Consider the following 12,988-nt stretch of genomic DNA (forward strand, 5'->3'; position numbering starts at 1 on the left):
CAGCAGAAAGCAAGCTACTTGCTTCCCATGTGCTCTGAGAGGTCCCTAATTTCTGGGGAAATGCATGATTTTGAAGGCCATTTCAATATCTTCAAGTACTCAGCAAAAAGCCATTGCTGCAAGCTTACTCTTGGAAATGTGGTCCAAGTACAGCACAGCGCTTTAAGGACCCTGCCTGTAAGTGGGTAATACATCCATACTTCATAATGAAGTCAAATTACGACCTTCATTGGGCCTGAACTGCTTATTGTAATCCAAAGAACAAAGATAACACTGCAGTCAAAATATTTCTCTCCAAGCGTAACTGATTTTAAAGGCTTTCCTTGAAAAGCTTTCTTTCCCCAAACCTCCCACCCCTCTTGGCTCACTTTTGCAAGCCCTTTCTGGTCTCCCACTTGGAATCAACCCCCTATGCAGAGGTCAGGTACTGTATTCAGTGTAAGAAACAGGGCTTTATACACCAGGGAAGGTGAAGAGGGGCTGAGGAAGCAAGGGATGGGGACAAGGATGTGTGCAAGTCATGCAAATGACATTGGCTGATGAGACAGGGAGCTATCCCTCCAGATAACTGATGGCTTTGCATTCAACATGCATCTCAACTGCGCTGCTGCAAAGCAAAGGACTTTCCTCCTAATGACTAGTGGGGGCTGTGAGGGATACCTCAAGATACTGTGGCTCAATTCCTTTGCCAGTTAAACCCCAGCCATCCTTTGGCTTTGCCCACGACTCAACCCTCTGTTTCTCTACTTTGACAAGTGTATCCATTTATAGAAAATGGAAATGTTTAGCCATTTTTCCCCTCAAATCTGTGGGAGGATTAAATGTCTACTTGGAAAATGCATCAAGGAATGTGGTTGTTGTATAGCTCTGGAACAGATCAGCAGCTCAACCACTGAAAATGAGGATTTTCCAAAAATTTGCTCACCTATATGCCAACATAACTCAGCAAAATAAGGCTGTCATCCCTTTACATGACTGAAAAGTCCCAACGAGTACTTCTGGCCACCTATTCTTGCAAAAAGATCCTAAAATCTGACAATCTCAGAGATCAAGGCCCTTCAAAATACAACCCACAAAGCAAACCCCGCAGCAAGTGCACAGCACAGTGATAACACAGTTTGATTCAAATACTCACTTCACCCAAATTCAGCTTCCGAGTAGCAGAACATGTTTATAAACAAAGCAGCAAAACCAAGTCACAAAGTGACTCCAGATCTAAAACCTTCACACTGCCAGATTTCGATCTGAGGACGTTACAGCAAATGTGCACTGTGTGCACATGTGTGTGGCTAAACCAGATGCTGTTGGCTCTTGCAATGGGAAATGGTTCCTCCCTGTTAAAAAGATTGCTGTGCATTGCTTTCCCTAGCTAGGTTCAAGGGTCCACCAATCCCTAAGGCCAATGAGAACAGTTCTGGTCAAAATGAAGCTGTCTTCTCCCTTATGCCCTGCAAGGCTACCCTAACTGAAACATATGATGAGAGGCTTGTAAATAGCCAAGACATCACATGCACTTGTCCCTGCTGACCCAATTTCATCTCAATGTGAACTTGGCTCTAAAAACACACTCCAGCTGCCAAAAAAGATGAAGATGATTACAGGTTGAGCAAGCTGAGTGTACCCGTTGTTGGATTAAGTCTAACAGCCTGTACTTAAAGTGTTTGTGCCAGATAAGTGGGAAACAAGTGAGAAGAAAAACTATTCACAATATTTCTAACAGACTAAGAAGAGTGGCTCAGCAAGGAACCATGGAACAGAATCATACAATCGTTACGTTTAGAAAAGACCACTAAGATCTCCAAGTCCAACCACTAACCCATCTCCACTGCCCATATCCCTCAGATGTGCCACATCTGGGACTCCTCCTGGTGACCCCACCGCTCCCTGGGCAGCTGTGTCAGTGCAGAATCACTTCTGGAGAAGGAATTGTTCCTAGCAGCCAACCCGAACCTCCCCTGGCACAACGTGAGGCCATCCCCTCTCGTCCTATGGCCGTTCCCTGCCAGCAGAGGCCGACCCCGCCTCACACAGCCTCCTTTGGAGTCGTTGCAGAGCCATAGGTCTGCCCTGAGCCTCCTCTTCTCCACACCGAACAGCCCCGGTTCCTCAGCCGCTCCCCATCACACTTGTGCTCCAGACCCCTCACAGCTCCGCTGCCCTTCTTAAAAACATTTACTTCAAAAAGCAGGTGTCAGAGGTAGAGCATCACCAATGTCAGTGTTGCTTCCTCTCAGCTCCTGGGACCAGCTGACAGCTTGACAACATCAGCTCCTGTTCCCATTAAGAGAACATCTCCCTGGCTATAGGAGAAGGTAACTTCATCTCATTCAAGCACACAAACCTAGATGAAACAATCACGGTCTTTATTTCTGAATGCTTAACCCAATCACCACCTGTACTCTAGTTCATTAGCTTTGCTGTTGAAGCCTTTCTTCTACTGCTTAGTAGGAGAGACGCAGCAACTTTCCAAGGCAGCAGTGCTTCACTTATGAACCAATGCTCCCAAAGTGAGAGCCCTAACAGGCTGCAACTGCAGGAGAAGCAGCATGCTGGCTCATGCTCTCTGCCAAGTCTTCACTTTTCTTGAGGGGAAGGGAGGAAGAGAGCAATCAGCAGACAAAAGCAGTGTGGGAGCGGAAAGTATGAGCAAATTCCTGTCAAATTCGCTGAACTGTTACAGCTGGGGGAGGAAAGACTGTATTTCTGATGTTCCTCAAGGATATTTTATTAAACTTGAAGCAATCTAATGTTTCCACAAGTAAAAGCACGGTTATGCAACTTGCTCAGCAGAAACAAATATTTAGTTTTTGTTTTGCAAGGAAATAATTAGTTTTGCTTGTGGAAAAGTGATGGTTTTTTTTAATTGCATTTTGATTCAGACAGGAAAGAAAAAACACTCAGCACATAGCCTATTACTGCCTGTATTGCTCACTCTGTGAGCAGTTACCTCTAGCATCTCTACAATCTACTATTCTAGTGTTACATTAGGGCTATGTGAGCCCACTCACTGCACTCCAGTTGTAGGATCAGCTAGGCACTTCTGCCACTGCCATGCTCTCCCGGCACAATGCAGAAGGAAAACATGGAACACTGAGAGCCCCAAATTCCATCCTGTTACAATCTGACAGCTGAACAAATACGCCAGCTTTTCTAGTATCCCCACCCTTACTCTAACACTAAAGGTCTTCAAGGCAGGGACCCTTCTGCTCTAGCTCCTTTTCCAGCATCAATAACATCTTCACAGGTAAAAAGCACAGGTCACATCTGCTGAATGCATTACCTGGACACAACCCTGAGCACATTCTGGGATGTCTCAGGCTATCTATTTGTGAACAAGGGCAAATAAATGATTTACTTTCCAGCACAAAGACAACTGCCACTTTTTGGGCTGAAACTGTCCATTTGGGCTATGCTTCCACACATCCTTACCCAAGGCTACATTCAAGGAAGCAGAAACATGCTGCTCTGTTCTAACAGAGGAGACAACATTTCTGAGACGATGCATCAACTAGGAGAGCACCTACTGCTAAGAACAGTCTGCCTGTGCAGGAACCAAAGCGTGAGTGCAAAACTTCTCTCCCACAGCCAAGAAAAGTGGTATAACAACATTTTCTCCTCCTCCTTTCTTGCAGCCACATCACGTATCGGTCCCAATGGATCACCTCACTGCCTGCATACGCAAAATAAAGAAGACTTCAGAAAGCACAAATTCACAAAGGGCTTTTGGGTTTTGGCTTTGTTTTAGAAATCAACATCACACGTACTTGTGGGTTAAGGTTTACAGTTCTAACCAAAAAGTGCTTTTTAAAGAAACAGCAATAAACATAAGCAAGCAATCTGGAAGAGTTACTTACTTCACTGCCAAGCACTACAGATTACATTATCATAATCTGTGACTCACCAGAGTAATATGGATGAAAGGAAAAGTTGCTGCTGAAATAAGTGGAGGAAAGGAAGAAATAATTGCATAAAAACTTATTTGGCTGTTAAAATTAAATGCTTTTGTGCCTGAGGGTCTAAATGAATCTACCAAGGTCTTTTCGTTTCTGTAGGAATCAAGCATTTCCTGCTATTACTGATAATGACATTAAAATGGCACACTTAAGCAGGACTGTTATTTGCAGTCTTTCCGGCACAGGAGCAGCGACCAGGCACGTGGGAAGCAGTAACGCTGGGGGAAGAACATGATGACAGCTTGTCAGCAGAAACATATGTCAGTCTAGTGAACAGCTAACTGGTGGTGGCACCAGGACCTCAGAGTGCCGCAAACAATTACTGCTCTGCTGGCGGGCTCCAGCTGCCTGCCCAAGCTCTCTGACAGGTAGGGAGACAGAGAAATGCCCGCTCCAGTCCCGCAGCTTCCTGGCAGGACTCAGGATGCTCTGGCTCTGTACGGAGACCTGTGTTCTCCTGGTCCTGAAGGGGCCACATTCTCACTGCTGCACAAGTTTTCCAGTGCTGCAAACATCAGTCGTAACAACCATTGCCTGGGTGAATCTAATGAGGAACAACACAGCAAAGCGCAAGGTTGGAGGAATCCCAGGCATACATACAGACTGGGAAAAGAACTCCTTGAGAGTAGCCCTGCAGAGAAGGACCTGAGGGTTCTGGTGGATGAAAAACTGAACATGAGGCAGCAGTGTGCTCTTGCAGCTCAGAAAGCCAACGGTATCCTGGGCTCCATCAGAAGAGGGGTGGCCAGCAGGGACAGGGAGGTGATTGTCCCTCTCCACTCTGCTCTTGTGAGGCCCCATCTGCAGTACTGTGTCCAGGTGTGGAGCCACCAGTACAAGAAAGACGTGGAGATGTTGTAGAGGTTCCAGAGGAGAGCCACAAAGATGATCAGAGAGCCGGAGAGCACCTCCCTTACAGAGACAGGCTGAGAGAGCTTGGCTTGTTCAGCCTGGAGAAGAAAAGGCTGTGGGGTGACCTCATTGCGGCCTTTCAATACCTAAGGGGAGCCTACAAACAGGGCGGGAGTCAACTCTTTGAAAGGGTAGATAACAGCAGGACAAGGGGAAATGGTTTTAAGTTGAGGGAGGGAAGATTTAGGTTGGATGTCAGAAGGAGATTCTTTACTATGAGAGTGGTGAGTGCTGGAACAGCTGCCCAGAGAGGTTGTGGATGCCCCATTCAACCTGGGGCCCTGGGCAGCCTGCGCTGGTATGAAATGTGGAGGTTGGTGGCCCTGCCTGTGTGGCAGGGGGGTTGGAGATTCATGATCCTTGAGGTCCTTTCCAATCTGGTACAATCTGTGTATGGACCATCCTCCTCCCTGCTTTGTTTCTCACACTAATTAGGTCATCTACAAGAGGTCACCAACTCGCCAACACAGGCAACTGACCAACCTGTGGTCACCTTCCCTTGCTGCCATGCTGCTCCATTCCCTTCAGAGACCTTTCTCTTCAGAGGGCAGATCGCCTTTGGAAGTCCTTCAGATATTTCTGGTTGTCCACAGAAAGAAGGCATGGAATCCTACTGAAAAGGATCAAGTAGCTTCTAATGTAAGTTTCTAGACAAATGATATCTATCCTAAGGCAATCTATGAGCCTCTTACCTCTCCACCCTACAGGAATCACCATCAGCACAGGGACCAGCCCTAGGCTGCGGACAGAGCTGCCCTACCAATTCCTTCTGGCCTTTGGAGAACCTCTGATCCAAAAGAGTCACCTCAAGTCTCCACCAAAAGCTACTAGCCCAAAGCTGCCCACACCTGGCTACGGAGAATATCGATCCTGACCCACGGACTGCCTTCACAACTTGCCCTTGGAGCTGCCTCTTCATTACAAACGTGCCTGATGACCTGGACTCGTATTGAACCTGGCCACCATCTTGGGGTCTGCACTACAAGCCTTGCTGGGCCGGGCCCTGACCATCAAAATCTGGACATCATCATCTCAGTTGGTCTGATGACACACTGCATGAGCCACAGGGCACAATATAACTACACCATTGCTTAGACATTTCTTTGTTTTCACATCACTGCTGCACCAAATCCTCAGAGACTTTTACTTACTCAAAGGATTGTTTTCCAGTATACTCAGCAGTTGATTTCTGGTATAACACATGGGAAAATATAATGCTGTTCCTCTCACACAAATCAAAAGGGTATAGAAAAATCCTGGCACAGCTCTCCTGCGTGCACCATGCATCCATCAGATTTTCTCCGTGGTATTTAATAGTCATCAGAAGAAAAAACAACAAAAGCTTAACTTTTGACAGCAGCTAGCTCAAAAAAATTCTGAAAAACGAAAGTATTCAGTTTTACCAAACTGTTTCAAGCACACAGTAGCTTTTGAGCTTGAATGGATGATCTCAGATAATCATTAGTCCAGAATATAAAATCCTTGCCTGGTTTCATCAGCCTTTTTTTCTGCTGTGGCCTCCTGATTATGAGGCAGTCACCATGTTGGAGTTTTCCTGGCCTATCTTCCCCTATCTTTTGCATGCATAAAAATACCACTGTGTCGCAATTGATCTTTAAAGTGGAAATGCTTCCTACAACACATTGAAATAGCCCAGTTTTGCTGAAAGCAGCCTTCTCTCCATGGAATCATGCAATCACCAACATTGGAAAAGACCTCTAAGATCATCCAGTCCAACTGTCTACCTGTCAACCAATATTTTACACTAAACCATGTCCCATAGTATATCTAAACATTCTTTGAACACCTCCAGGGACAGTGATTCTACCACCTTTCCAGGTAGCCTGTTCAGTAGTTTACCACTCTTTCAGAGAAGAAACTTTTCCTAATGTCCAACCTGAGCCACCTCCCCTGGCGCAACGTGAGGCCATTCTTCTCTTGCCTTGCATGGAGAAGAGGTTGATCCCTATCTTGCCACAACCTCCTTTCAGGTCATTGTAGAGAGCTATAAGGTTTCCCCTTCCCTGAGCCTAGGCCTGCATGATGTTCATACCTTACCATGGTCAATGCAGGCCGCGTTAAGCGCAGTGCTGCTGCTCCTGGAACAGAGGTCTGCTTTCCCTTCATGACAGTTGACAAATTAAGTCTGGATTAACAGCAAATTCCTCTGAACATCTTTAGTGCAAGCTGATCTCCAAGTCTGCAAGCACATGGACCTGACCCAAAGCTCAGCATTATATCAACTGAAGTCTTTTTTTTCTTTCCTGCTTCCAGTGGGTGACTCACACTGTTGAACAGGAGTACATGGTTAAGAGATACTCTACCAGAAGTAACACGAATACTTCTCTCTCTTTCCTCATCACTTATTTTAAGAAGAAATATTTGCCAAACCTAACCTAAAATCAGTGTTTAAACAATATAACTTTTCTACGTGAACAAATCTTGCCCAATTTGGTTGTCTATCTCTAATTCCACACATCTTCATACAGATACCATTAGGACAAGAGAATGAACAGCTATCATAGAATTACAAAATGGCTTGGGGTGGAAGAGACCTTAAAACTCATCCAGTTCCAACCCCTGCCATGGGCTGGCTGCCCCCCCACCAGCTCAGGCTGCCCAGGGCCCATCCAACTTGGCCTTGGGCATCTCCAGGGATGGGGCACCACAGCTCTGAGCAGCACTGCCAGGGCCTCACTGACCCCTGAGTGAAGACTTTATTCCCAACATCTAACCTAAATTTCCCCTCTTAGTTTAGAGATGTTCCCACCTGTCATATCACTATCAGACCATGTAAAAACTTAGCTTCACTCCTGTTTGTAAACTTCCTTCAAGTACTGGAAGGCTGCAGTGACATCTCCCTGGAGCCTTCTCCAGACTGAACAAGCCCACCTCCCACAGCCTTTCTTCATAGGGGAGGTGCTCCAGCCCTCTGAGCATCCCTGTGGTCCTCCTCTGGGCCCACTCCAACACCTCCACATCCTTCCTGTACTGGGGGCCCCAGTACAGTACTGTCAAACATGTAAACTGGCACCAAGGAGTCAAGAGGGCAGGGCTGATCAGGTTTGACTACATGACTGAAAAATAAGGGTGAAAAGGACAAGAGTATAAAGAATTACTCACCAGCTCTGTGCATGCTGACTGAGCACAGGTGTTAGCAAGAAGGCTTCTGCAGCATCGCAGCATCAGCTACACCCAAGAGATTTTTCAAAGGAAAAATAACAGTCTAGTTGCCACCCCCAACACAGATTTATTTCCAAGTACCATAATGCTGGGCTCCAAGATCCCTGGGCTTCTGTGAATCAGGCCTACAGAAGGAGCGCTGCATTTTAAAGGTAACTGCTCAAGACTACCACACTATCAAGTCAATTGCAACAGCCTGACAGAGTGAAAAATCACAAGAAAAGGACAAAAAATTACAAAATGCAGTCTTTAAGCTGGATTACGCCCACTTCAGCCCCTTAATGTCTCTACAATGTATGTTTCAAGTAGAAGTAAGCATAAAAACCTCAAACCTCTATTTGGAGCAGTTCTCACGATAGAACACTACTAGCTAGACCATTCAATAAGTTAACAGAATATAGCAGATGGAAAATGTCGTGCCAGGATTTCAAGTAAGCCTGAAAACACACATGCAGTTAAAGAAAAACAAAACAAACAAACAAAAAAACCATAAAAAACTTCCTTTTAGCAAGCAAAAATGTGTTTACTGTCACAGAACTACAATAGCTAAGTGATGCAAAATAAAAAGCACAATGCACTTCAAAATAAGGCATTTTATCTTCCATTCCCCACTCTCCAACAGGTAAGATGAAAGTGCATTTTTAAAACTCTCTCTTTTTACTAACTGTGTGTGTATTTAATTGTATGTATGATCAGTACACCATTTCTTCCTGTGTTCCAGTTCCAGTCCATTGCCCCAAGTCCTGTGGCTGCATACCACCAACCAGAGCTTGGCCCCATACATTTCACTCTCACACTTCAGGTATTTATAAAGCTATGACATCCCCTCTCAGCCTTATCTTCTCCAGGCTGAACAGCCCCAGTTCTCTCAGCCTGTCGTCACACAGGAGAAGCTCCAGACCCCTCACATCTTTGTGTCTCTCTGTTGGACTTCCTCCATAAGTTCCCTGTCTTTCTTGAACTGGGGAGCCCAGAACCGTGCACAGTGCTCCAGATGCGGCCTCGCCAGGGCAGAGCAGAGGGGAAGGATCACCTCCCTTTCCCTGCTAGCTGCGTTCTCTGTAACATACCCCAGGATACTACTGGCCTTCTTGGCCACCAGGGCACATTGCTGGCTCATGGCCAACCTGTCGTCCACCAGGACCCCTATATCCTTCTCTGCAGAGCTCCTTTCCAGCAGGTCAGCCCCTAGCCTGTACAGGTGCAGTGCAGTTATTCCTCCCCACGTGTAGGACCTCACCCTTGCCTTTGCTGAACCTGATCAGGCTCCTCTCAGCCCATCTCACCAACCTGCCCAGCTGTTGCTGAATGGCAGCACAGCCTTTTGCGTGTCAGCCACTCTGCCTAGATTTGTACTATCAGCAAACTTGCTGAGGATGCACCTCTATCCCTTCATCCAGGTCACTGATGAAGATGTTGAGTTAATTGAGACTCTGTGCTGCTGATGCAGGGAAGATGCAGCACCTGAAGGCCAAATGCACAGAAAAGAATGTCCCGCGGAGACGCTAAGAAGGATTAAGCTATGTTAATTCATAAATAGCAACAGACACTCCAGGCTATACACCACATTTTGTATTTTGCTCCACAATACCACAATTTTAGCTAAATTGCCTCAATTTCCTCGAGCAACACTTTGAAAGCCATCCTAGGAACAGTCAAGGACAAATTAGTTTACCATCCCGAGGAAAGGCAAAGAAGTTTGCTGACTTTTTGCACTTCTTGACTACTACACTGAACTATTTTAACTTCAGTGCTAGACTCCAGGCTTCAGTACTAACATAAGCCTGTGAAAGAAGGTCCTTACTGCCCTGAAAGAACGTTGATTCAAGCCTCCAGTCAGCTTCATTGAATGACTAATAGTGTCAAAATTATGCACTGATTTGAATCATTCTTTAGCTACATTTTTAAACACAAAAGCTTTTGCTGGAAACAGCTCAGGTCTTCTCATTGTAAAACAGAAGCTAGGAAAGCAAACAAACAAAAAAGCTTTTCTATGTATGTGGAAAAATTCTGGAGGTGTGAGTGCATGAAGGGAAGGGGAGAGGAGAGGAGAGGAGAGGAGAGGAGAGGAGAGGAGAGGAGAGGAGAGGAGAGAGCCTTCACCCAGGAACTGGCTTTGGAACTATGAGGCTGTCCTGCACCTCCAGGTATGAGAGTCCCTTCTCAAAAGCAACAGGACAAGCAGGCAGATCCAGCTCCTCAGTAGAGCTCCTATGTGCACAGAAGGCGCTGCCCAGGATGAGCAACACTGTTTGGAACCCAATGAATCAAATTAGCCAGCTGCATTTAAACAGGAGGTTTTGATTCTATTGAATCAGCATCTTCTGATGGCACAAGTGCGATTTCTTATATCTTTCATATCAGCTCCAACAACACAGCTCTTTAGGACAGCTAAAGATGACAACAGATGACAGTTAGTAAGCACTAACAAAATTTAAAAAAACCTTTGTTCTCTCCTCTCTACCCTTTAACCAAATACAAATAAATACTGAGTAAAATAAATCCATGAAACAAGAATTCTAGCTAGAGATGCAGTTAGTTTCAGAACAGGATTTTTGTCAGAAATGTTTTACTTCATTTTATTACAAGTTCTAACCCAAAACAGACAGCAGAAGGTAAAATGCTAAATTTTATATAATTTCCTTATGATTTGACAGCTTACAGTGCAGACAGGATCTCTGTTTTCTTTCTGATGCTTCAGATGTAAAGCTGAGGTACTGGGGTACATTAATGCTGCTTGGATGAAGTTAAAGTTGCTTTTGCCTAAGCAAACTTCAGCAGCCCACTTCGACCATCAGGCTCCATTTCAATTTCCTGAACAGATGTATCACTTCTTTGCATCAGGAAAGACAGGCAGGAGCTGAAGTTGTATGGGCTTATAACCAGTGGCTCATTTTGGGCAGGGTTTAGAAACCTGGCATCTGAGTCATGTGGAAAATGAAATTACTTGGAATTCTTCTCAAAGTACCACTAGGAACACTTTGCTCATTCATGTCTTACTGAACACAACCAACGTCCCGAACACAAACACTTCTAAGCTATTAACAGCATCTCTTCCATCAACTCTTCTTTTACTTCTTCCATTTGCTGAAAAAGTAGAACTGAAATATTCTGCAGGTGGCCTGAAATCCCACTGGAGTCAACACATACATCCCATATGGACTTCAAAAGAGCCCCATTCAAAACAATACAAGTCAAACACTTCTGACTGCTGTGCAGCATAGCTTTCACGATTTACATTTATATCCTAATGCTAAAAACAAAAATTAAAAACATAATAATAACAAAAAAAAAATCCGTGAAACAACCAATGCAACACAAACTTGTTCATTCTGCCTTCTTACCTACAGCAATGCCACTTTGTTTGCCATCACAGGATGTATTCTGTAGTAATTCCGTGACAAGTCAGAGAAAAAACAGTAATTCACATCAGTATTTCTACTCTCTCTCCTGAACAGTACACAGTTTGCTCAGTAAGTATTGATGCTTTATCTTCCAAGAAAGAGACAGAAAAACACAATAAATAAAATCCCATCAATTTCATACAATCCACTGTATTTAGTGAAGGTGGTAGAAATAGGTGAGGATGGTGAGAAAGCAGATTTAAATACTGAGAGAAGTTGGGCTGGGGGGGGGGGGGAGATTACTACATATGATGATGTGAGGCTGAAAGACTGGACCTGCACTACACAGGAGGTATGCAAACATGGGAGAGTGGAATAAGAAGAATGTTTTGTGCCAACTGTTGCTGTTTAAAAAAAGAATGTCATCATCCACTTGTCCTGAAATGTTAGTGAGTTTTAGAGGAGAGGAAAAATTATAGGCAGAGAAATGCAGCAAGAACTGTATCTGTTAGACTTTCTCCTGGGGTACATAACCTACATAAGCTCTGAAGAATGAAGAAACACCTTTCCGATCCCTCCCTTGAACTTAGAGGAAATGATACCCAAGCTCCTATGTGAAAAGGAAAAAATAAAGGGCTGAACAGCTTATGGAGCTTTCCCTTTCTTATTAGTGATACATTTCAATGACTTCTGTTTGGGTAAAAAGAAAAAAGATGCAATCAACTGGATGTGAACTGAAAAGATACCCCCTTGTTCTTTTTTCTAATATCCGTGGAATTTTTTTTGTATATAGAATCACAGAATTATAGGATTATAATTATAATTATAGAGACCCTTAAAGGCCATCCAACTGCTGAACAGGGACATCTACAGCTCCATCAGTGCTCAGAGCCCCGTCCAGGCTGACCTTAAATATCTCTAAGGATGGAGTATCCACCACCTCTCTGGGCAACCTGTGCTTCACCACCCATAGTGTAAAAAACCCTTCTTTCTCGTATCTACTCTAAATCTCCCGTTTACTTTGAAACCATTTCCCCTTGTCTTATCACAACAGATCTTGCTAGAGTCTGTCCCCTTCCTTCTTACAGCCTCCCTGAAAGGCTGTGTCAGGTCTCCAAGTAGCTCAGGAAATGTAATTTGAAAGAGTACATAAGCTCATCTCCCGCAGCTAAATAATCTCTCTACTCAGTCAGTTAGCATTCTAGCTGTAGTTGGACTCCTGAGAACGTGGGACACGTAAAGCAGAAAAACACATTTGATACACGCTTGTGCTCACCTTCTCCAAAAGCACCTGTGTATGTCAACCAACTTCAATCGAACGTAATGGAGCAATAGAGCTTCAAGGACATTAAGCTCCTATGAGTTTCATAAAAACAGGAGTCACAGAGATAAGAAATACCCTGCTAAGGTTCTTCCCTGAGGAAAAAGCTGTATTATGCATTTCACATCAGAAAAGCCTAGAAGTTCAGCTGTGAAACTTCAAACTAAATTTGTCTAGTCAGTAACCTGCTGGAGCTATTAATACTAAATATAAGACAATCAACTAATGTGCTACAAATAATACTTGTTCTAGCACACATATTCACAATGCATATT

General features: G+C 44.5%; 1 protein-coding gene across 1 annotated transcript in view; it reads right to left on the bottom strand.

Annotated features, from left to right (window-relative positions):
• The window catches only part of SLC24A3 (solute carrier family 24 member 3), a gene marked incomplete at its 5' end in the record, with an annotated part of 137,967 nt that overhangs the window by 100,980 nt on the left and 23,999 nt on the right, over positions 1-12,988 (bottom strand). The window lies entirely within an intron of this gene.

This window comes from Centrocercus urophasianus, unplaced genomic scaffold, assembly GCF_019232065.1.
Source record: "Centrocercus urophasianus isolate 14NV4802_14NV808 unplaced genomic scaffold, USGS_Curo_1.0 seq_10, whole genome shotgun sequence".
In the NCBI taxonomy this organism is placed as follows: domain Eukaryota; kingdom Metazoa; phylum Chordata; class Aves; order Galliformes; family Phasianidae; genus Centrocercus; species Centrocercus urophasianus.